Source organism: Anastrepha obliqua, chromosome 4, assembly GCF_027943255.1.
Source record: "Anastrepha obliqua isolate idAnaObli1 chromosome 4, idAnaObli1_1.0, whole genome shotgun sequence".
Taxonomy (NCBI): domain Eukaryota; kingdom Metazoa; phylum Arthropoda; class Insecta; order Diptera; family Tephritidae; genus Anastrepha; species Anastrepha obliqua.
In genome coordinates, this window is record NC_072895.1 from 9,639,268 (window position 1) to 9,666,518 (window position 27,251).

Genomic DNA, 27,251 nt, shown 5'->3' on the forward strand with positions numbered 1-27,251 from the left:
CGCATTTAAGCTAGTGAAATTGATAGAAAAAATGAGTTCTTTTGAAAATGGACTGGTGGATTTTGGCACACAATAAAGCACTTGCACATAACAACTTGTGTATAACAATGCAAAGCAATTTTCGGTCAATTATTTAGCAATATGGCAACTGCTGCCTTTTTGCTTTCGTCGTTAGCAGGCATAGAAGAGAATTCGTGCTGAAAACTGAAGGCGACTCCGTTAAATGCTTTTGCAGAAATATTTTGGTGGAAGAATTAAGCTTTGAAATACAAGTATTTTATTTTGGAGAGGACCTACTCGTATTTTGAAGTCGATACAACAACTTTGAATGCGTAATAATTAAATGTTCTGCATTTTACTGACCAATTCCTGGTACTTTTTCGATAGAATGTATGGTGACAACATAGATATTCTAGGTTGAGTTATATGGAGTAACTTCCACTCCATCAAAGTGTGTGGCGAGTATCGTACGTGCATTCAGTCTTGACGGGTTATCTACTAAGTTCAATCTCAGAAGGCCGAGTTTCTAGAATACATTCAATCACAATTCAATTTTGTATTTGACAGTTGAATTTTTGTTGCGATTGTAATGTCACAATTTGATGGACAATCTATTTCCTAGAAATTTTGCTACTGCTTGGGAAATTCCTACTAGCAAAAGAGACATGCATACGCATATTAGCTACAGTGCGTTGAATAAGTATAGCACTAGGACTTATTGATAAGTTGTGACAATTTCTTTATTTGCTATTTAATTTTAGTTTTGTTTATTAAGTAAATTCATACTACTACAAAAACCATATACTCATCAATCCGTTTGACGGCTATACGATTAAAGTCACTGGGTGCTTCTTTCTTCGATAACCTGGGGTAGTTCGCCCCTACAAATCCCATCAATTTTCTCTATTACATCAACAGCTCTGGCTGGCTGTGGATATCTGCTCGTTGGAGGTTTCAAAATGACATCAAAATGGCGCTTTAGCGCTAGTTGGGGTTTGCCAGACTGGTTCTTTAACCATTTCACTTACCTATCAATGAATTGTTGGACATGAGTCTTCTAGTCGAAAAATACGTAATTTCTCAAACCTCGATCCCCTCTATTTTCAAATAAATGAAAATTCTCCCTTTTTTTGATAGAGAACCATTGAAAAATTTTAGTCTCATTAAATATGTTTCGGTAAATTTTTCGCCAAAAGTCACGTTTTTAAAAATAAAGGGTGTTTTTTTATAAAGATGCCAAACATTAAATTGACAACATCTTTTTTTCGTCATGTTTTGGCTGTTTTACTGTTAGTTTGCCTTGACAATCCAACAAAAAAAAACACGCTTTTCTAAAATATACTTCGTGGTAAGGCAAACTTTAGACACATCCAAGACCTTTATAGATAATTCAACCCCTTTGGCGTGATAAGAAAAGGTCCCAAGATAATGCACAAGTTGCTGCATGTAACAAAATGAACTGAACTGTGTATATTTTAGAATTTTCCATTTGGTCATATTTTGCATACAGTGTACTCTCTCAGAGACCTCCCCTATTTTTTAATATTTTTTCTCTTAAGTGGACACATTTTTTAGTCCTTTAGGGTGTTCACTTAAGAGAGGGTACCCTGTATGAACTTATATATCATAACAGAGGCCTCATCGCTCGGAAACAATTTCTGATGGTTATTTTTTGACAAAAAATATCTATTGGGTTGTTCGGAAAGTAATTTCATCTTTTCCCAACAGAGAATTTAAATATATTTTTTTACAGCTAACCTCACTCTTAAGTCGCATTGTCATTATACGTTTTGACAGCTGATATTGCAAGTAGTTTTTGGTCGGTGCCTTTTTAAATATGAAGAGCAATAAGCAGCATTTTCGTCATGTATTACTTCTTTACTATATGTTAGAAAAGGTAAAAATGCTGTTCAAGCCAGAAAGAAATTAACTGATGTGTATGAAGAAGATGTGTTGACAATACGTCAGTGTCAGAACTGGTTGGCAAAATTTCGATCCGGCAATTTTGATGTCGAAGATGCACTATGTTCCGGAAGGCCGGTTGAAGCTGATAAAGACCCGATAAAGTTGATGCAAACCGGCGAATAACATCACATGAGATCGGTGAGAGGTTAAATTTATCGAGTTCAACTGTTTATGACCACCTGAAAGGCCAGCGTTTAACCTCGAAGCTCGATATATCCACAAAAAATGAAATTACTTTCCGAACAACCCAATATGTTGTTTTTGTATTTTATATTTCTTCTCTAAAATACATGTTTTTTTTTGCGCTGCTGATGCTGCTCTATCTCACCCAGAACTTTTGGTGTGAAACTCTCTTCGCGGAAGACAAGTTATGTTTTACGCTAAATACGGTCACACTGGCTTCTTGAAATGCTCAAATATTTTCTTCACAACGATATTTCTTTTACAACAGCCAACTGGACTTTCTGGTTCCATAGTTAATCAGCTGCTACACATCAATCAACGCCATCCACATCATTTACTCCTACCTTCAACACGAGCTCAGCCATAGCTGCCGGCATAGATATTGACAATTGATTGCAGCTCACTATGTGTGAATGTATGTATGTATGTATGTTGCGGTACTGTTATGCTACGGCATAGACAATTATATACGTATGTTTCAATATTTTTAGCTGTAAGTAGACAACAAAAACAAACAAGCACAGCGACAACAATCAATTTCAACGGCCTCTTCTGTGCATGCAAGAAAAAACGTGCAGCGCATGAGTAGGTGCGCGCGATTTGTGAGTGGTGATAATATGAATCTAAGTGATGCGTTTAAGAACAACAATCATAATAATCAGAGGAAGAGTAACAGCAAAGAAAAAACAAACAAAAAATTAAAAAAATTAAAAAAAATTAAAAATTAAAAAAAATATTAAAAAAAAAAAATGATCGCTAAATCGCGAAACATTGAAAAATATCAAAATCATAACATCACTGAAGCTTACACTTCCATGCCTATACGCGTATGTATATGCGTATGCTCACACACACACATACAGCCATTAGCACGGCAAGTTGCTTCTGGTCGCATTGTTGGCATTTTTGTTGATTACCAGCTGTCGACACTGCATTACATGTTTACAAACACAAAAAAGCACAAATACACTTTTGTTTGGCGTTGATCGACTTGTTGATGCGCTTAAAAGATAAGCGAACAATAAAAACCGCACAGTGGATCAAATTTAATGATACGTTTAAATGAGAGCAATAACAAAGCGGTGTAAAGGAGTAAATAAATTTTGTTTTTGAAAGTGATGGAATAAATTTCTTAGACTAAATAGTAAATTATACGTTAAATAGCGAAATGCATACTTTTTCTGGCACATGAGTATTGCTCTGTTTTTGCGGCGGACGCGAAATTAAGAAATAGGTGGGCAGAGTTACTCAACTGCTTAGCTTTATGATTTATTGTCTGACAAAATGGTTAAAGGGGGGCTTTTTTGCGCTTTTTTAAATATATTTTTACTTGTCCTAGCCACTATTTTATGTGGATTCTTACAGTTTATTCTCATATACAGCTCGTTGCAAAATTATAAACACACCAAATTTTTTTTTTTTTATTTAGTTCATACTTCAATAAAAACCATAAAACTCAAATTTTCAAACTTTCTAAATTTTTTTTTTTAATTTGTGAAAAATATTTTAATATTTTAATTTGTAAAAATATTTTAAAATTTTTAAAAATTGTTTCAATGCTTCATTTAAGCGTTTTAAGGGGGAACGCCACTGTGAAAATTCAAAAAAAAAAACAATTTTTTGTTTTTTGCACAAATTGTTAGTATAACTACTCAAGAAAATGTGGTAAAAAATTTTAAAGCGAAATTCTCTTTATTCCCGATTCTATGTGCACTTAAGTGAGCGCCCGTCGGTTCGGCTTCGTAGTGCTTGAATTTGAATTTGAAGAGGTCGAGCCAAGGAGCACCAGGAGATTTGGTGGCTCCTAAAACACTCAGGCTAAAAAGCCCATTGTATTTAGAGCTCTGGAAAGGGGGTAGATAGTCAAGGAGGGAGGGAGAAAAGTATCAGAGAAAGAGATAGGAAAGAATAGAGACAGAGATAGAGATAGTTAGTCCTGTAAGAATTTTCCAGATTCTTTGGCGAATCTGTAAATATCCTCCAGTTTTAGAGAACGAATATCACTCATTCCCATGACATCGGAACCCAATACCCGTAGTCGCGCTCTAGCAAAGGCAGGACACTCACAGAGAAAGTGCTCAGTGCTATCCGCCTCCTCCAAGCAGGACAGGCATACCGGGTCCTCGATGATTCCAATGGTGGTCATATGCTGACCCCAATGGTTGTGTCCTGTAATGATGCCGACCATCAACCGAATGTCTTTCCTTCTAAGTTTTAGTAGAAAGTTTGACAGTTTTCTGTTCGGACTTGTCACAAAACACTTTGCAGTTCTGCAGCGTTCTAGACCGGACCATCGCTCTTTATGTAGATTGCCTACATAGTCGTTGATCCAATTCTTGATTCCTGCGGGACTGATTCCGATTATTGGCTCTGGCCCCTGTGGGGGCACCGCTGATCCACGGTTGGCCAATTCGTCGGCAATTTCGTTTCCTTGAACACCGGAGTGTCCTGGAACCCATATAAGTACAAGCCTGTTTTGTCTTGCGACAGAATTAAGCTTCTTCTTACATTCTTGAACAATCTTCGAGGTTTGCTTCGCGTTCTCCAGGGCCTTCAATGCAGCCTGACTGTCACTGAAGACTCCAATCTGTTTCCCGCTCCATCTCCTCTCGATTATCCATTCGGCTACTTTTAGGATGGCAAAAACTTCTGTTTGAAAAACAGTTGCCATTCCCCCATAGCATAGTGATACTTATAACTATCGTTTAAGTACCATCCGGCTCCAGACCCTATTTCAGTCTTGGACCCATCGGTAAAGAAAATATCCGTCAAACCTCCCTGCATGCATTCTGGATTACTCCATTGCTCACGCAATGGAAATCTGACATCAAATTTCCTTCCGAATGAAACTGTGGGTATCAGGTCATCTTTAGGTGCCAAAAACAGTGGATACTGCTCCGACAGCAACTTAAAGATTTCTCTGTGTCCCGTAGTTCCATCTTCGTGCCAGAAACCATATTTATGGAGTCTACACATTGCTTTTATTGCTTCCTGTTGTATCTTAAGATCCAGGGGGAGCAAATTAAGCATAGCATCTAGGGCATCACCAGAGGTTGTGCTCATGGCACCCGTGATGCATAAACATACACTTCTTTGCAGCCTGTATAGTTCCCGGATTGTGGACTTAACCATGCTCCGTCGCCACCAGACCACAGAAGCGTAAGTGATGATTGGTCTGATAAGTGTCGTGTATATCCATAGGACCACAGCAGGTTTCAGACCCCAAGTTTTGCCAAAGGCTCTGCGGCATTGCTGAAAAATCTTCAATGCACGATTCACCTTCAGTGAAACGTGTGTCTCCCAGGTCAGCTTCTTATCCAAGATTACTCCTAGATATTTAACTTCGTTGGAAAGACCAAGTGTCACACCTTTCAGTGTTGGAAGACTGAGTCCATCCAATTTCCGTTTTCTCGTAAACAAGACTATTGTTGTTTTGTTCGGATTAACGGAAAGACCTTGTCTCATGCACCAATCATCGATTTTGTCAAGGACTCTCTGCACTTTCGTGCAAAGCCTCCTTAAGGATTTATCCGATGTTAGCGCACAGACGTCGTCCGCATATGCTTGGACGTGAAAGCCGAGTTCCTGCATCTCCGCTAATAGGGAGTCTACGACGAAGCACCACAGCAGCGGAGAAAGAACACCCCCTTGGGGACATCCTTGCTTGGCCCTGACTGTGATTTGCTCGTCGTCGCTCCCACCAGCGGTTAACAGCCTCTCAGAGAGCATGGAGTACATCCATTTTATAATGGCTTGATTAACTCCGTGTCGTTCGGCAGAAGAACATATCGAGCCGAAAGTGGCATTATCAAAAGCCCCCTCAATGTCCACGAACACGCCCATTGTGTATTCGTCAGCTTCCAGCCCAGCTTCAATCTTGCTAACAAGATCGTGTAAGGCTGATTCACATGATTTTCCACTCTGGTAAGGGTGTTGATTTCTACTAAGTGGACTTCTCGGGAATACCCCCACTCGAATATGTTTCTCCACCACTCGTTCCAGACTTTTCAACATGAACGATGTCAAACTGATTGGTCTAAAACTTTTTGCTAGGGAATAGTCATCTTTTCCTGGTTTTGGAATAAATACTACTTTTACGCGTCGCCATTGGGATGGTATATAACCAAATGCAAGACAGGCTGTGAAGATCCTTTTCAGGGCCTCAATCAGCCTGTCTCCTCTTTTTTTAAGCATTACTGGATATATTCCGTCAGGTCCAGGGGACTTAAAGTTCTCAAAGGAAGATATGGAAAACCTTATCGATTCCCTTGTCACTATCCGACTAGCAATATACCAGCTGTACCTAGAGGTTCCACCGTTGCCACCGTCATTGTTCATGCCACTCTCAGCTTCAGAGAGAGTTCTACTACCCGGAAAATGGGTTTCGAGTAGAGCATTAAACGTTTCCGATTTGGAAATGGTGTATGAACCATCAGGTTTTCGAATGGAATCCAGCCTTACTGAGCGGTCTAAATGAAGGACCTTACAAAGTCTCGCTGTTTCCCTCATTTCTTCGACGTTACTACAGAAATTTCTATAGGATTCGTAGTGCTTACGATCTGATGCTTTATTTCAAACATATTTTTTGATACTGTGGTAACGATTTCTCGAAGACTAATTAACCGATTTTAATTATCTTTTTTCGAAATTTTTTTATCGCATTGGCTATCGTTGTACGTACCCGATTTTGAAAATTGTGAAATTTGGGCCTGTTGAAAATCGAAAAAATGGTGAAAAACACACATCGAAATTCAAATCATCACCATTTTAACAAAAAAAAGAAAAAAAAAAGGCTACGTACCTACAACGATAGCCACTATTGTGTAGATTAACACAATTTTTGGTTTTTTGATTTCAGATGATTATTCATTGCTGCATCGCTGCCACCAGATGACGTCGTTTTTTTAACTCGTTACGTTTATTTACATAAATTTGTCAATTTTCAATATTTTTTTTATAAAAATTTATATCAACATAGTTTAAGAGACATACAATAAATTGCCTTTTGTCCGATCCTCAATCATTCCTACTTACAAAAAAAAATTCCCAAAAATCGACTATTTTTGACCCCCCACAGTGGCGTTCGCCCTTAAGTCTTAAATACAGTTAAAATTTAAAAGTTTTCTCAGAAAAAAATCTGGAAAATTCGCTTTTTTCGGTTTTCTAACTGTATATAACCCCTTTACTGATATTATAACAGTAAAAGTTTTCTAAATGCCATCATATATTTAATAAAAAATACCTTTAACAAAGTCCCATTCGTAGCTATACCTAAACTCATGCACTTTCTTCTTCCACTTAAGTGGCTTATCGGGCATAGGATGCACAGGAAGTCATAAGATGGGTACAATTGCGTTTGAGAATCGCGAAGGGTGTTGGTGGTACTATCATAATTTCATCAAGAAATTTAGCGCAAATGTGACAGGCCTATAACTTCAACTGACGAACATGCAAGTATGTTGGGTATATCTGAGAAGGAATGGTATAGTAGCATTTTCGGGCAGTTAACACCGTATTTCTCTGAACTTCGAACAGATCTCTCTATCCGCAAACTGGAGTTTGAGGGTCATGCTAGAGCAATCTTTCCAAACACCGAAGCTTGCACCTCTGTCTTCACTGACGGTTCCAAGATTGAATCGGGAGTAGGAGCAGGGATTTTCTCTAAATTAGCCAATTTATCTATCTCCTTTAAACTGCCGAATACTGCTAGTGTTTTTCAAGCAGAAGTCTTTGCTATCCTGCAGGCATGCAAAATACTTAGGGAACGCGGGAGCGAGGGAGATATTAAAATTTTCTCCGATAGTCAAGCCGCGATTGAGGCTCTAACGACGCCGTGGTGCAGAACGAAATTAGAAAACTACTGTACGGAGGAGATCAAATCTCTTGTGTGTGCAGGAACATAGAGGGAAATGAATCGACCTCAGAGACCTCCTACACGGCCTGCATTTCAACCATTTCACCTACCTACCTACCTACCTGAATACCTGTATAGGTTGAAGTTTAACCAGTGACTTAGCTTTTCATACCTATCGAGGCCACTTAATCTAGCGCACACGCTCTACAAGTTTTTTAAGTGCCACTCCGATTGCAAGATTCAGATGAGCCCTCACGACAAGCAGGTGCACTGGGAATCAAGTGCACGAGTGCGCAAAAGTTGAGTGAGCCTTTTAGTTTATCAGTTTGACTTAAAAACGGAGTGTTTTTTTTTTTTTTGATTTACCAACGAAGATACCGTCCCACAATCTGATTGTTAGAATTATGAAGGAGGGACACTAACCTAAGGCGTATGCTGCGGTTCTAGGCTATACTTATAATAGTACAAAAACTATCAAAAAATTTGGATGTACTCACAAGTATATCTAGAGCAATAAGGATTTTGCTGCTCTACGAAATTACTGTGAAACCAAATTTCATTTGAAAACTTTCGGTAAATAATTACGCTAACGAATTGCGTGACCGACGAATGTTGGAGTGCCAATCGTTTTTGTGTCGCTCAACTGTAGGACCAATTTTTAATGTCTTAGAATATTTGTCAAAAATCGACTTATTAGCTTATATTCTAGTGAAACCTTTGTCACTTTCTTTGAGTTCGAAAGCCGATTATTCCGTTGCCAGAAAAAAGAGCTAAAAGAGATTCGAAAAAAAAAGAAATTTGCGCTTTTGCGGGATTTACTAATTTGCATAAATATTTAAAGCTTGAATGGTCGCAAATACACATTGCTCGGTTTTGTTTCTTCTTTTCCAGCATTTGAGTGATCGCATCTATTTTTTGAAATTTATTTTAATACGCTCACACACTGTTTAGATAGGCACCGTCCGACAGAGTTTATAATAAATTATTTATATGTGTGGTAATATTTTAATGAATTAGTAAAGTACCTTAGTCAATGGCGATAATCCCATTTGGAAAAAGAAAGTGCGAAAAAACGGTGCTTTACGTAGTTTTTTATTCGCATTCTTTTTCAACTTTTTTGTTTCTTTTTGAATTGATCTATGGTGTTTTGTGCTTTCATATCGTTTTGTTTTTTATTTTGCACTGTATACTAATGGTAATATTTCGATATGTCACTAATTTCAATGTATGCGTTTTGTTTAAAAATTTTAAATTTATTCAACTGTGAATGAAGCACTTCATGAGTGATGTCTGTGTGCCTTAGTATTAGTATTAGCATTACCCATTGCAAAACTCATGTGTGCGTATTTTATATATAATATGAATTACTGCTCATTAGTAGATTTATAGTAAAAAAAAACCATAATTTTGATTCAAAATATGAATGCATTGAACAAAAGAGTTAGGTAATAAAGTCACTGATTTCCATTTCTTAAATTTCACTTCCTTCTTCGGTATTGATATTTTTCGATAAGAAGTGGTAGAAAGTGAAAATTTGCGCGCATGATTTAGTTGACAGAGAATGTGACATCAGTTTGTGATAGTTGGTAGCATAGACTCATTGCTTTGTCGCTCGTTAGCCAAAAGTAAAGTGATGCAATTGAGTTTTTGCCATACGATGATGTCACTCATTTTGCAAGTCAATTTCAAGCGACGTTGGTTCAATCCATCGAAAGTTTCTTGCGATTAGCTTTCACAGAATATTTCTGTAAACTTTGCTGAGAGCAGCTACAACAGGGCAAATAAGTTAAACTGTTGTCATTGTTATTTGCTGGCGACTGATTTCGAGAAATTTTACGGTGCTTTGTGGTCAGTAATCTAAGCCCAGTGTTTACTAGCATCTACATTATCTATATTCATTAAGAAGTAGGATCTTAAATATCCTGCTTCTGGCTAGAGCCGTGCGTGTGCAAAAAAGGTGTTGAATTGTTTCGAACTCCTCTTCATTCCTGCAGCTACGACAGAAATCACGCACGCCTAGTCTCCTTGCGTGATTTCCTATGAGACAATGTCCTGTGAGTGCCTCTACTGAGGTCCTAATTGGAAGCCTACTAAATTTTATAATATTCTTGGACAGACGTATACTTAACCTTGACCATGTTTGGCTAGCAATTTCACAGGTATTGGCATTAGCTCATCTTTGATTTACAGAACTGATTAGTGCGTCAATAACAAGAAGCTTACAAGTTGCGAGAGGTACCCCCATGAAATTATTTATGTTTGGCATACAGGTACCTTCTCTTGCAAGTTGGTTAGCCCTACAGTTTCCTGATACATCTCTGTGGCCTAGAATCCAGCGTAAAGTAATACGATATTGTGTGGCCATCTCATTAAGGAATTGGCGGCAATGTTAGACACTCTTTGATGTTATTTGGAATGCATCCACGGCCCGTAGGGCAGCTTGGCTGTCTGATAGAATGCAGATATCTGTTGACGATATTCTGTTTATTTCTAACCATCTTAAGGCTTCATGAATAGCGTTTATTTCCGCTTGAAAAACACTACAGTGATCCTATAGCTTGAATGATTCACGGATAAAAAGCTCTTCGCAAAATAACCCTGATCCAACACCGGTGTCCATTTTAGATCCGTCTGTGTACATCTTAACGGATGTGTTGGATGATGGATCTTCTTCAAGTCATTACAGTCTAGAACAGATTTTTATTGAGAACTTCCTTTCGAAGTCTAAGATGGTTGAATGTCCATGCCCTAAAGCTGAACAGGCCGCTGAGTATTTGCAGAAGAGATCTAGGGGTGGCAGATGTAATATGATATCCAAAGCCATAGATGGTGTGGTTTTCATGACGCCATGTATTGCTAATTCCACTGATCTCTGCACCTTATTCAATAAATTAGAATAGGTTTTTTTCTGCATGGCACAACACTAGAAAACATTTCCATATAGAAGAATGGGTCTGATGACAGCAGTGTCAAGCCAATGAGTAACCTTAGGTTTAATTCCCCAGGTCTTAGCTAAAGCTCTCTTACAGGCATAAAAAGCTGCTTTTGTATACCAATAATAAGATTTGGCGAGATTTTTTCAGTGTATACCTATGAAATGAGACTTTCAGCTATTAGTCCATAGATGTCCCTAGGAGTATTTTTAAACCTTCCCAAATGTCTTCCTTTTTTTCGTCTGTCATCTGTCAACAATATTCAGTTCATTGTTTGTTACGTTTCATACAACAATGCATTTTTGTCGCTCTTAAAAATGTCGAATTTCGTGCCTTCAAACTACGATTTGCGGACATCGTTGATTTTCTGTTATCAATTGAAGAAAAACGCTTCTCAAGCTCATCAAATGCTTATAGAAGCTTGTGGTGGGCATGCTCTAAGTAGGGCACAGTGCTTCAGGTGGTTTGAAAAATTCCGAAGTGGTGATTTCAGTGTGGAAAACGAGAACCGTGGCCGGCCACCGAAAAAGTTTGAGGACGCCGAATTGCAAGCATTGTTGGATGAAGATGATGGCCAAACACAATAAATGATGGCAGAGCAGTTGGGGGTGACTCGAAAAACCATTTCCAAACATTTAGAATACAATTCATGGGCTGATTGAAAGGCAGCAAGATAACCGAAAAACCACTTGTGAAATGATGCACTCCCGGTTCAAAAGGAAGTCTTTTTTGCATCGAAATGGGTGTTTTTCTTCAATCCCAAGCGTAAACGATCGTATGGTCCGCCCGGCCGCAAGCCAAAAACAACGGCCAAACCAAATCGCTTTGGCCGCAAGGCAATGCTGTGCGTTTTCTGCGATCAGCGTGGTATGATTTGGTACGAGCTATTAAAACCAGGTGAAACAGTTGACGGTGGACACTACCAACGACAATTGACCGATTTGAACAGCGCTATACACCGAAAACACTCAGAATATGCCGATCGGCGTCACAAAGTAATTTTTTTTGATGACAATGCACCGCCACATCGAACAAGAGCGACCCGGGAATTGGTGGAGACGTACGATTGGGAACCGCTGGTGCATGTGGCTTAGTCACCAGACTTGGCGCCTTCCGATTATCATTTGTTTGCATCGATGGGCCACGGACTTTCCGAGCAGCCCTTCAATTCTCACGAAGAAGCCAAAAGATGGCTCGATGATTGGTTTGCGGCCAAAGACGGCCAATTTTTTTGGCGCGGCATTCACAAATTGCCTGAGAGATGGGAAAAATGTATCGCTAGTGATGGCTATTATTTTGAAGATTGAATTTGTAACCATTTCTTGTTAATAAACGTTTGATATTGGAAAAAGGTCTCATTTCTTAGGTATCTACATTTAATTTAATACATTTGTTAAAAACTATTACGAGACCGTTCGTTTTGTTTTTTCTTGTTTGTTCATATTTTTTTGCTTTCAGCAAATTTCGAAATTTTCCAGCAGTTCATTTATTTGTCTTGCCGTTGGATCTACCTGTATTTGATGATAATATTTTGTAAATCTTGTGTTTAGTCTTAAGCATTGATAGTGTACAGTATAAAATTACTGATAAAATGTGACCATATTAATGAGAGTTGACTATATTTTTATAATATATTATAATAAATTACAAATAAATCCAAAATTCAAACTTTGTTGGACTTTTTTCAGACATTCAATTCAATTCACAAATTCCAGCAAAATTGCATACTTTCCCTCAGAAGCTTTATAAAATTGTTGGGCATTGTTGTAGTCTCACATAGCCTCCTGAAGGCTAACTTAGATTACTTGAGAATTTTTACAACTCTCAATTCTTTGCCGTTGAAATTATATATACGTTTTTGATATCGAGATTACATTTTAAAAATTCATTTCGCCTTTTTTATTGCTGCATTGTTGTTAACTTTTTTAATAAACGTATTGTATTTCTATCTCTAAAACGCATTAAATTCGCTAAGTGTTTGCCTAACAAGTGAAAGAAAAAATTATAAAATTTCTTAAGATTAGAAAGCGAAAAATGCTTACACACTGCCTTGCAGTTATTGACCAGAAAGATCACTTAACAATTTCTATTTGCAACTACGTCCGTCTCAATACTCACGCATGCTCTCACACACACACACATATGCGCTTACATGAATACAGAACACATGCAGAATATGCAGTTATAAACGTGCTTTGCCTGGCAATGCATTAATAATAATAAAATTTTCAATGGCAAACAAATACAACAATAAAACATTCGGAAAAAATAAAAAAATAGAATAAAGCTGATACGAATACGAGCCTGATACTAAATGGTAATGTTGGAAGTGAGAGTGTGTGTGTGTGAGTTAGGTGAGTTAGCAGTAGCCACTTACATATGCTAACAGCTACTACAAACAGCAGCAAGCCATCCAACAAGTAAATAGGCAGAGAAATTCTTTTAGTGTAAAATGTAGTGAAGGAGGAGACAGCACAGCGCAGCACAGCACAACGTGGCGCAGCGCAGCAATGGTTGGTAGAAGTGGCAGCGGAACGTGATTGTGAAATTATGGCTAGTGATAATGGAAATAGAAGTTGTAGTTGAATTGCTTGCGTACATACGCGTGCATTTGCGTGCTTTACATTATTTTTTTTAGTTTCTTTTTGCTGCGCTTGCTCGCTTTTGCCACTTATTCTGTGCGCACTATTATTGTTGTTGCCATAGCCACTGTCAGACGCATGTGGGTAAATGTACTTACATATATTCAATTATACGTACATTGCTACCGTTCTTGTTGTTGTTGTTTTTGTTGCCTTAATGCCTGCTGTTATTACTAATACTTGTTATTATTACTCCTGTTGACCACAATGTGGGACATAAAGACGTCGTTGGCGCGTCGAAAAGCCTCATAACGCTAACCAGTCGTGGTGGTGGGCAGCCAAGTCGAGCTGACAGAAGTAAAATTGTAATAATAATGTCATCACGTTTCTATTTAGCACAAATTCAGCAGCGGCGTGTTTGGGTGCCTAAGCATTGCGGGCGGTACGAGGCAGGCAGAAAAAATAATAATTAACTTTTTCTATAAATAGATTACACTATTGAAAGAGATTTGGCATGCGATTTTAAAGAAATGTAAAAAATGCTATTGCATTTGTGCGATTCCATGTCAGCTGAGCTAAGTACTTTGGAGATAGGATACAATTTTTCTAAAAATTTGTTTACTTATAAGCTTGAGTATACTTAGAAGTAAACGGAAAATATGTTGGAAAAAATTTAATAATTTTCAGACTTATTCAGGGTTGAAGATTTTGGTACCTATAGAGTTTTTGAACTGAAAATTTTCGTGTCTTAATAACATCTAAGTTGTTTTTTTAATTTTTTTTGATAAAATGTTATTTAAAAAAAATTATTTTACGAAAATTTTTTTTATTTTTTGTTGGGAAACATGCTTATTGATGATAAATTATTATTTAAAAAAAAATTTATTTGAAGAAAAAAAATTTTATTTTGTTCAAAATTGTTAGGAAACATGGTTTTGCCACTTAAGAAAAGCACCCTCTTTTTTCACAAATTTTTTTTTTCAAAAAAGCCAGAAAATGAAAAATATTAAAAATTTAAGTCATGTTTTCAAGAAAATATTTTCCTAATGTTTTTTTAAGTATATTTTGTGCTAGTGCATTTTTCTAAAAATATTTCGTGTTATGAAATTGGAATTGTTTTCATACAAATTTTAAAATGAACGAAAGATATTCCACATTATTATTCTCACATAATTTCAGAAATTGCAAAAAAAATGAAAAAAAGTGAAACAAATTATTGAAAATATTAAAAAGTTTAGTAAAATTAAAAAAAAAAAATAAAAAATTTTCCTAATGCTTTTTTTAAGTATCTTTTCTGCTAAGAAATTTAGGAATTGTTTTCATACAATTTTTGAAAAGATGAAGAATATTTCCGATCATTTCAAATATTACAAAAAAAGGTGAAACAAATTATTAAAAATATGTAAAATTTTAGCAAAATTTTTAAGAAAAATATAAAAGATTTTCCTAATATTTTTTCTAATTATATTTTGTGCTAAGTAATTCGGAAATTGTTTTCATAAAAATCTTAAAAAAAAAAAATTTCACTTTATTATATTCACATAATTTCAAAGTTATAAAATAAGTAAAAAAAAATTATTAAAAATTTTAAAAAATCTAGTAAAATGTTAAAGAAAAATATAAAAGATTTTCCCTATATTTTTTTGTAAGTTTATTTTATGCTAAGAATTTTGGAAATTGTTTTCATAAAAATTTTGAAGAAATGAAAAATATTTCCAATCAGTTCAAAAATTGCAAAAAAGGTGAAAAAAATTATTAAAAATATGTAAAATTTTAGTAAAATTTTGAAGAAAATCATATATTTATTTTTTTTCGTTTTTCACTCCTCTCGGGAGCATAGGGCCTCGGCAAGACTCAGTTTTGCATTGATTTCGTAAAATATTTTTGATTTCTGACAAGGTAGGTGATTAGCCTGCTGCTACCAGTCCTAAGTAGGGGGAATGCCCACCTGTCGTTGCTTTGGAGAAGAAAATTCTATACGATTTTCCTAACCTTTTGTTTAGGATATTTTGTACCAAACAATTGGGAATTGTTTTCATGAAAAATTTTAAAAGGAGAAAAGATATTTCACTTTATTATATTCACATTATTTAAAAAATTGCAAAAAACAAAGTGGAAGAAATTATTTAAAATACCAAAGAATTTTAGCAAGATTTTCAAGAATAATGTATATTAAAAAATTGTCCTAATATTTTTTTAAGTATATTTTGTTCTAAGAAATTCAGGCATTGCTTTCATCAAAATTATAAAAAGAAGAAAAGATATTTTACTTCATTACATTCACATAATTGCAGAAATTATAAAACTTGGGAAAAAATTATTAAAAATTTGAAAAAATGTAGTAAAATATTCAAGTAAAATATAAAAGTCTTTCCTTAACTTTTTCCGCTAAGAATTTCGAAAATTGTTCTCATAGAAATTTTAAAAAGAAAACATATGTTTCACATTAAAAAACTCTAAAGAAGTCTGAAAATGATTGAATATTTCCAAAAATTTCCTGAGTTTACTCTATATCATACTCCAGCCTACAAATAAATCAATTTTAAGAAGAATGGACGAGAATGCCTGAAACACTTGGATCACTTCGCAGGTAAGCGCTAACCTGACATAACAAACGAGCGCCATTAGAGCACCTAACTACGAGTATTCCAAATTCACTGATTATTTTCCCAGCACAAGATGTTAAGGCAGGGAGACTGTAGCGTACATATCTCCACAAGAATAGAAAAAAATGGGCGTTGAGCTCTTTTTAATCAACCTTTTTTTATATCTAATGCAGGATATTTTTCTCACCAATCTACAAATGTTCAGATTTCGGCGAAGCAAATATTTGCTATTGAGGAGTATGGAGTGAAAATCTGGGCTCCGTGTTGAGCTCGTTTTTCGATTTACCTTTTTGAGCTCATTGGCTCTTTGTTAAAAGAGGGAGAAGGTAAGAGTTAGAATTTTTCAAGCCCTGTTACTTTGTTAAACAAATTGTGATTTTCGCAAAATTCTTTACACTACCCATTTAGCTCTATTTTGACAGCGCTACCTTTGTAATAAACAAGATTTAACAATTACTGATCAAAATTGCCTGTAATAGCCCATAAAATAAATGTCTCAAGACCAAAGAATTTGTGTCTGACTGTTTTAGTTACTTTGAATTTGGGTGATTCACTAGCATTTCACAAGAAATCTAGGAAGATTTAATAAACAAAAAATAATAAGAATAATAAACAAAACAAAAAAAAAAATAATAATAAATAAATAAAAACTGTGACCACCTAAATTAAAACATCATTTCAGCAAGAAAAGTATATTTGTTTATTTTTTACTAAAAAAGGTAGTAAAAAAATTTTAGGACACATTTTTTCACTTTAAATAGTTGGCTGGACAAATTTATTATTATGCCAACTTACTTACAAGCGTGAAAGTGCGTAAAATATTGTGAAACTTTTATTATGTTTCCAACTACCGCCACAGCAAGCATACATGCACTTATACAAACAAATATGCGCACACATGCATACTCACAACGAAATTTGCCGGCTTGTATTTATGCCAGTACGGGTGCTCCGGTTGACTGGTTGGCGCGCATACAAAAGACTTAAGCAACAAACCCGCTTCAAGCTTCATTACTTGCGTGTGCGCGCGGAATTTGCAGTGCGTGTAAAGCAGCACATTAACAGCAGTAAGCATGTGTTTGTGTACACATACATTCATTTGGGCATGTAAAATATACGTATGACTACATAATTATGCATGTGAGCACACAAAACGGTATCTATAAAGTAGAAGTCTCATTTAGAGCGCCAGCATCTATCTATCTGTTTGCCAGTCTAATAGTGTCGATGAGCTACTCAAATCCTACTTTCTATAATTAGAGCATTATGCGGCATATGCTACTAGTTTTATCAAGCAGCTAACTTCTGCAGTGATTGGTGCTGCTGCTGTTGTTGTTTTACTGCTGCTGTAGTTATTTGGCAGGCACTGCAGCTCGGGCGGTTTCGCCGCAAATTATTTTCTATGCTAAGCATTTAGTAATTTAGTGTGAAATGTGTTTCACTTTTTAAATAGCAACAAAAGTGCGTAGCAAATTCTCTTTTTTTGTTTTTTTTTTTTCAATAGATGTTGAATGCTGGTGTTGAAATGGAAAATAAACGTCAAAAAATATACTGCAATTAGCACGTGGCAAGTGTTCAGTAAATATAGACAAGAAAGTATTTTGGAAACTTAACGCGCAATTCGCGAGGAGAAAGGTAGAGCTAAAAGAGGTTTGTGATTAAAAAAAAAGACGAGTAAGTAAAATTACTAATATTTTTTATTTATATAATTATAGTTTTGGTTAATATTTTGGAAACTTATGGCATTTAGTCTTAATGTGCGGAGTCTTTCCTTACCAACTATAAAAGTCTTTGTGGTTATATGCTGTAGTTTATTTTAGACGAAACTACGCGAACGCTCTAGGAATGGTAGACTTTTTTATTTTTATCTTGCCACACTACAAAGAGTTTTCTATAATATAATACATCTTTTGCGAAGAAAGTCTAATACATACGACAATAGGTTTACTTAAAAGCCAATAAAATTATTTCCGAGAAAAACTTTAAAATTGTGTTTTTTCATCTAACAGTGGGCGCAAAGTAAAAAAAAAATAATTAAAAAAAAAATTAATAAAAACAAATATAAAGACAAAAATAAAAAAAATAACAAAACTTGTTTTCGTGATACGCTGTTTATTGAAATAATTAAAATGTTAGCCGACAATTTGTTGACACTTATCGACAGCCAGTTATCTAATCTCAAACACAGCATTTAATTTTAAACTTTCCACTTGCTATTTTAGGAGTTACAGTCGCTTGAGGTAGTAGCCCGGTATGACGGGTTTAAAAAATCGAATTTTTTTTTTACATTTTTCGGAAGAAAAACATCTTAAAAATATACTATAAAAATTTCAGACACAAATTTTTATTATTTTTAAAGTTATAGCTAAAATAAGAGAGCGCGCCGCAGTTCGGGGAATCACTGACTCAAAACTATTCAACCGATTTGGCTAAAAATGTAACCCGTTATTCTAGAGACACATATCTAGATCCCGGACCTTTAAAATATTTAATTTTTTAATAATAAGCTATTTAATTTAAACATTTTATGAAGAAAAAAAATTAGATTTTGAGAACTTTTTCACAAGTCCGCCATTTTGTTTTTGTTTTTATATTTTTATGTATATTTTAGGTTCGGGACCTGAAATAAAGTCTATAAAATAATAATCTCTTTGAATTTTTTTATTTCAGATGACTTTGGAAGGCTGTGTGTTTCCCCGAACCAACTCATCCTTTTTTTAAGGACTCCACTTTGACGTCACAAATTTTAAACAAATTAATATAAAATTAACTTTAACAAATTTTTTATATACTTCAAAACACCAAGAAAAACATGTAAAAACTTCAAAACGATCGCATTTTATTTTCTTTTTAAAAAAGATTCATGAAAAAACGTCGAAATTTCGGTCGTTACACCGGACTACTACCTTAAACCTGTAGTTGCCATGCGAAGCTCCTTAACCCTTTATTGCATGAATTATTGTAATAAAGCGTTGAAACAAAAATTATATCACGGTGGATATAGCTTCATTTAAATATCAATAAGATATATTAAAAAAAAATAAAGAAGAAGTTTTGTTTTTATAAGGAACTATATATAAAAAGTAGCTGTATAGTAAAGAAAACAAAATATATGGGTCTTTTAAGCCTGAGTCGGCTCGACCAATTAAAATTTGAATTTAATAGAAAACAGTTGAAAAGCCAAAAAAGTATTACCCATCGAGAAAGGTCAGCATATCGACTCCATGAAAGTATTTTGTTTATCAAAAAGCACTAACATTTTAGTCTGTTATCTTTCTTGGAAAATGAATCACTCGCACTCGCAATTCTGCTTTTTCAACCAATTGCGCAAAAGTGAGGTTATTTCGAAATGTCATAAAGCCATAGACAATTTTTTTAACGCTCTATTATTGCTAAACATATAGTTGATGGTTGAAAATAATTCGAATTATTTGCTAATACTCAGTTTGGAAATAAAGTTGAATCAAAAGTGCATTAACATATATGGGCCCATATGCAGTAAAGGGTTAAGGATTTTTGATTCTTTCAGCCAGATTGATCATGAATTTGAGGATAATGAAGCTATACTTGAAAGTTAATAATTAGGTTTTTTAAAATTTGCAAAAAAAAAAAAAAAATAGTCACGCTATACCTTCAAAATCTGTAAGCCTTAGTGACTTTGGGACTAAGTTGCCTACATGAAAGATGGTTAATGTTAATGGTAGTAAAGGGTTAAGGTATGGGCCTTTAGCACTGCGACCATATTGATCTATTATGCACCCTATGCTGTCTATTGACTGTTAAGTATTTTTCAAATTGGCGTACACGATAACTCGAAAAGTTATTCACCGATCTCCGAGAAGCTTTGCACAGATCTTTTTGATGATCTTTCTATGTGAATTTACAAGTTTTCGAAAATTTTTCGAAAAAATAATTTTTTGGAAGCAGAAATAGTAGGAAAATACGTTCCAAATTAATTTTTTTTAAGCATTTTATTCCGTGAAGAAATTATGAAATTATGACATTAATAAACAAAAAAATTTTTGTTTTTTTGTATTCAGGTCCATGACGCCGATGCTACATAGCCCGCCGAGTGAAGAAGAGAAGCCTTGCTGCTACTTTCTTGGAAGAATTGACTGTACATCCGCCATTTTAAATGATTAAAATAAATATTTTTTATATTATTTTAATGTATAAATAAATTGTATGCCAATTTTGAAAAAAATATATTGACTTCTTCATTTTAAAAATTTTTAATGAATATCAGGGAAAATATGGCCGTTGACAGATCCCTTAATCAGAAATAATTTGGTTTGAAAAGTCGAATTTTTAATAAATCATCTCTTTGAAAAACGATTAAACACACTACTTAGAAGTACCATATCTTTTAATAAAGCTTGAATATCATTTAACTTCAGTTTATTCTCCTTAAAATCGGTGAAGTTAGTAAAATATCTTTTTATAACTTTTTTATTTTATAATTTTTGATGCTTGCTTTTCGCTTTTGAACCCGTTAGATCTCACTGTTATGCACTTTTAAGTTTTTCTCTCGCAAAAGAGGCCAAAAATACTCATCTATTCAGGAGTCAGAGGGTCTAAATATTCCATAAAAATACGCCTCATTGTTTGTTTTTTACGGAACATATCATATTTCAGAAACGCAAAAATAGTTTCCTATGACCATTTACTACAATAATGTGCAAAAAAATAAAATTCAAACGTATATTTTTTTTTGTCCGTTGTACCAGAATCCATTGTCGAAAATATGTAATTTCTTTGGAGTTGTGCAGTGTTATTGATTAACTGAGCGCTAGCACAAAAGCCCACAACCGTAGTAATGAGACATCACATAGTCAGTTTTTTTGAATATGTCAGACAGAAATGTCAAATTTCTTAACTGCACTTAAACAGCTGTGTGTTTTGGCTTAAGCATCTGAACGACATGGGAATGGAGTGCGGTCTGAAGGTTGAAGTTTGAAGTTTGAAAACATCACCGCTACAGACTGGCAAGATCGCTGTGTGCAACTTCTTACCGAAACGAAAATAAAATATATCAACATGGCTAGGAAAAAAAGCACAGTCAAGCGCGACGTGAATTTATAAACATTTATACTACTCAAAAGGGGAATCATATATTAAAGAAGATATGCGGGTAGCTAACATTACGACAATTTTCAATGCAAGATGTGGTTTACTGAAGCTTAATGCAACTACGTATGGAAATGCTCAGAGAATATGCACCCTCTGCAATTTAAACGAGGAAGAAGATATGCAGCACTTCTTAGGAAGATGTTCGGTACTGAAGGAGATCAGAACGAAATACCTAAACGCAGCGAAGCTAAATGAAGCAGAAGTAATAGATATACTTAATGGCCACAATTCGAAAAGACTAACTTGCTTTATATACTCAACCTAACGCTGTAGAAATTTTCTTATTGCAGAGTTTAATTTTTGATTAATTTTTGAGCTGTGACAGGCAACATTGTTATTGCCACAAATTTATTATTTCTTTATTATTTCCTTCTTTATGTATTTATATATTTAAACGAATTATTGTAAAAAATATTGAAATGTAAGTTGCAGTATTTATAAATAAATAAAGAATTACTACTACTACTAAACAGCTGACTTGTATGTCTATTGATTTGGTATGTGTAGAAAAGCACTGGTTATGGATTTCATATATTTATTTCCTCATTATTTACCAGCATTAGTAGAAAAAGTAGTCCAACATTAATATCTACAAAATTAGCGTATAAGTATTCATATATCTTTCTAAAGCTTGGGATATTAAAAAAATTAATCGTGCATTAAATGAACTGAATTTCTCACATTCTTCGCTTTCCGAGTGCGTAGCTCTGCCGGAAGTCGAGGCGCTTAACTACAGTGAATGGAGCCGGTTTTGTGTGCAGTTGCGATAAACCGGCGATAGTTACGCACAGTGCGCTCCAAAAAATTTGTGTGCGTGTAGCTCGCATGCTATTTTCTAATTTTAAAGCAACAATTTTACATTGCAATTTCACATTTAGCGGTGAAGAGATACGCAAGCATGCAGATGGGCCAGCTAGAGTGCGGCTGCAACTGGACTAACGTTTTTTGCTGGTGGTGAAAAGTTATGAAGATTTCATACTTTTTATGCAGAACTTTTCGAAAACTTTTGGGTATGCAGTTGTATTTGATTAAATAGAACCAAAAAGTGCAAATTTGATTTCTTCAATTTTTTTTTTTTGCAAATACCCTCCATATAATGAATATTTGAAACTTTTTACATAGAAGAGAATACCCAATAGCGTCCGTAAAAAAACTGTCTAAAACCAACGCAGTTGTTCGGCCACTTGAAACTTGCACTTTATTATAGCATAATTCAATGGACTATAAAACAGCATGCTTGATATTTTCTATAAACAAAACTTTGCAAAATTTTTCATTTTTTTATTGAATTTGTATGGCTTTTGTTGGACAATGAACTATACTTGCATCAACAAATTCTTAAAACTAAATGGGAAACAAATAAATGTAATAAATGTTAAAATTTGTCAGTAAGTCTTTGCGCTTTACGCATTTAACGCAGTGCATTGTTGGTGCTTGTTGATGCTTTATACCCCAAATTTTATTAAGCGGAACAGCAAAAATGTAGCTACTGAGCACCGGCGTGCTCAATATTGCTGAATTCAATATATTAATATACATTATAGTCTAAGTATTCTTGCCCAATTCATGCCAATCAGAAAAATAAATAAAGACAAAGGTGAGAAGTACAGCAGAAAGCTTTCACTGCAAGCCACTGCCATCAAAGGTGGTAGAGAACAAACTAAGCAGCTCGCTAGCGAGTTTTAAAGACAGATAAATAAATAATATAATTTTTAAAAGCATCCAAGTATTATATTTCCAGAAAGGATATGCAGTTTGCATGCAAGAAAAAAATTCTATGATGGGCAGTCAGCTCTCAGCTGGAAGACTCGCCCAACAAACGCTCAACACACTTAAATCGATAAGGGGAATAAAAATACATACAAAATACCTTCAAAAAATATATACATTAACATGACTACTTACATTAGGCGCTATGTAGCACCTAGGAACCACGAAAAAATATGTGAAGGGTTTTCCAATAACAGGTGTTAATGGTGAAATAATTACGCTATCGAGATATGATTAACGATTTTTTATGCCCAGAAGTGGATGGTATTGATCTGGATAACGTTAATGTTCAACAAAACGGCGCTATGTGCCACACAAGCAACGAAACCATTGCTCTTTTACGGGAAAAGTTTCCGGACCGTATTATCTCTCGAAGAGGTGATCACAATTGGCCACTAAGATCTTGTGATTTAACACTTTGTGACTTTTTTCTTTGCGGCCACGTGAAAAAGAAGATCTACGCCAACATCCCAGGGTCGATTCAAGACCTCAAAGATGGAATTCGTGAGGCTATCGAGGACATAGGGCAGCCACTTTGCAATTCGGTTAAGGAAAGTTTCATGAAAAGTATAGTGTCCTGTAAGCGTGGTCGTGGTGGTCATTTACCTGATGTTATTTTCCACTATTAACGGCATACCTCCCTCTTTATAATGAAATAAACATCCGATCATTTATATTAAAAAATAGCATTATTCTTTGAATATCAAAAAACACCTCTTATTGGAAAACCCTTTATATATATATATTTACACTTAAAAATGGTATCCCCTGAGTTTGAATTTGAGTCCCTTTGAACACTACGAATATTATAGATATCAGTCTTTCGCATATACATATATATGAGCCGCTCAATGCACACATCGATTAACTCCACTTTTTGAAAAATCTTAAATTTAAGTGTCGAAGCCCTTGTATAGTCATAACTTTTTATATTTATAATAACTTTTCTGAATAAGAAATATTAGGACCGTCAAATGGCAAATGTTTTTGGCAACTGAATAATAAGCATTTTATTTCAGAAGCCATTTCGATTAACTCCATACTCTAATATAAATCGTTTTAGTACCTATATAAAGACTTACGCTGCAAACTTCGAAAAAATAATAACATATTCGGACTCGTGTACCGGTCAAAACAGAAATATTAAAACCGTTTTAAATTTATTGAAACTTGTTCAAATGATGAAATTTTTGGTAAGTGGACACAGCTATTTGCCCAATGACTCAGATTTTGCCCTTATTGAGTCATGTGCGAAAAAAAATCAAAACATTTTTTCACCAGATGATTGGTACCATATAATCAAAACATGTAAAAAGAAAGCGCCGTTTTATCTAATCCAAATGACTCACCAAAATTTTTTGTCAACAAAACCTTTAGAACAGTCTATCATTAACAGAAAAGTAACCGTCACAGGGCTTCCAGTAAATTGGCTTAAAATACGCTGGATAAGGTTAGAAACTCTATCTCATACAATTCAAATGTGACTAAAATGAAGATACAGAATTTCATGCCATTAATATAAGATTCTTTAGTGTGTAGACCGCAAAGTTTGAAAAATATAGATCAGTCTTTATTATATCATAAATGTAGAACTCTGACAAAGGAAAAATGGAGAGACATGATGGAGCTGCTAAAATGCATTCCTCCTGTCAAACGCAATTACTATAAGAATTTGTCAACAAATCGAAATGACGAATCCTCGCATACAGCTGATGAAGAAGACATTATTTATAATCTTGCTGAATCATGTCAAAGAATAATGACGCTAACATAAAGTTGCTATAAATTACTTATGAAAATTATTTTATAACCGAACTTCCAACTTTCATATTTATGGAAAAGCTGCGATAAAAATGTATAATAACTAACTTTTTGGGTAATAAAAACTTAAAAATGAAAAATCTAAATTTAACTTTATTCCTTTTTTCAGTTGCCAAATCAATTAGCTCCATCAGTCACATAAAAACGGTAACATTACTGACGATTGTTTGTTGGCTATTATTTCTTATTAATTTTATATACCGTTAGATGAAAGCTATATCTACAATTATGCATTCTACATTATACTTATATATATTTGAATTCATATTATCAGAGGAATTTTTAAAAACAATATACATTACATCAACACGTTTCTCAACTTTTCGTTTTATGAAGTTAATCGACGTGTGCACTGAGCGGCTCACATACATATATATAAAAGGTGGCGCAAAATTAATCACCCTATAAATAAGTACGCATATTTGTTTCATGCTGCCTATACATACATTTTATTGTACAAACAAAATTTCTCATGGCGAAACAGTTCAATTTTTCATATGCGATGAAGGCGACTAAGTACGAAGCCTAAGCCCAATTTATTTGCTGTACAAAAAGTAGGTTATTGTAAATTAGGACGAGGCGAATTTATGCGGTAAGCTACAAAATGAACAACAAACGGATATTTAACTAAAAATGAGGAAGAAGCAAATTTATTCGGTAAGCAGCAAAACTAAACGCCCAAAAGACACTCGATGGTCAGTCAGTTCTTCGAAAGTCAAACTTCTTGAAATCCAAGGTGCTTCTGGAGTTTAAGTTAATGTGAGTTGGAAATCAGACTTGTTATGTTTTTCTATTTTGGGAAATCACTTCCACTCCATGTGTGTATATAAGAAGCTAAATTCTGCTGCATTGCGTTTCTTAATCTTCTATGAAAAGCTAATTATTGAAGCTTCGTGGGTGATTCATATGATTCGATTTATGTGGTTGTTCATACAGCCTGCGACAAAACTATAGCATCTCAAAACTTTGACCACTTTGACTTTTTTTTTGGTATTTTTGTTTTTGGGTGTTCAATAGTTTTTATAAAAGTATTACGAATTGTCTATTAAATACCATTTAGGTCCGAATTTCGTGGAATTCTTTTGATTTTTCTTCATCATACTTCATTTCATCATACTTTCGCAGATTTTAGTTAGAATTTTTTTAATGAAAATTCAACATAATTTTTTAGCAGTTTCAAATTTGCAATTTATTATAGTCAAATTTATTAACACATAAAGGTTAAGTAGTGATGGTTGCCTAGAGAGTGGCGCCACTTGGACGAAGAAGTTTGGTTCATCCTTTGTGATACCATAGCAAGAGGGGAAAAAGAGGTGAAGGAAAAAAAAGAGGACGAAAGGGAAAGGGATGGGGAAGGTTGAGTGTTTGTGGACTACGAACAGTGACTAGTCTGCGGTTGTGTTAACCTCTTTATGCTGCTGCTGAAGTTCATCAGATTTTTGTTTTCAATACCTGCTATATCAGCAGGCGTAGAAAAGAAGTGAGAACCAAGATGCTTGGATCTTAGTCCCGCGAGAGCTGGGCAGCTGAGGAGTAGGTGCTGAGATGATTGCACATATAGCTGACGTGAAAGGACTCGAAGTAATTCCGAGTCTCACGGCATTTATACCCCGTGGACAGTGCCCCGTGAGGATAACACATAAAACTGCATACTAAAAGTGTTTCTAGAAGTTCTTATTAAAATACCCTGGAATTGGTAATGAAAGCTTTTGGAATTTTTCGTATTTTTTTATGAAGCCTAAAAAAAAAAAATTGGGAAAAGTTCAAATTTTGTTGAACGATTTATCTACATAATTTTTTTGTCTTTTTTTTCCTTGTTCACACCACTCGGGAGCATAGGGCCTCGACAGGACTCAGTCAGGCAGGGTAGGTGATTAGTCTGCCGCTTATTAAAGTACTTTTGAGTAGAGAAAAAGAAAATGATTGCTTTGCTATGCGCCGGGTTTTCCATATAAAAAATGCGATTTTTATATATCAACCAAAAAACCTTCACTCTATGAAGTTGAAGTTCCACATATAAGTTTTTGACATTAGTCTCATTTTAAGATAAAAAATTATACTGTGAAAACAAAGTCGGTGTTTGGAGCTGTTTGCCATGAAATTTCAGTTTATTTGGGATGAAAAATACATTTAGTTTTAGTTTTAGTTTTCAAGATTCGGCTGGTAGTCTAATCCAGTAAATGAAACAAAATCTATTTTTCGTTCCAAATAAACTGAAATCTCGCGCGTTTGTTCAGTTACTCTAACCAAACTTGGGTAGGAAATTTCACCACAAAAAAAAAAAACAAAAAAAACTCTTTGAGACTAACTGCAATGAACTGCGACCTGATTGTTTTTCCGCCTGGTGAAACTTCCTACACAAAAGTTGTTAAAGAAGTGGACCAGGAACAGTAGGAGAATACCATAG

General features: G+C 34.8%; 1 protein-coding gene across 1 annotated transcript in view; it reads right to left on the minus strand.

Annotated features, from left to right (window-relative positions):
* LOC129245240 (serine protease filzig) overlaps nucleotides 1-27,251 on the minus strand; it is a 97,364-nt gene that overhangs the window by 69,202 nt on the left and 911 nt on the right. The gene's annotated exons all lie outside the window — the stretch shown is intronic.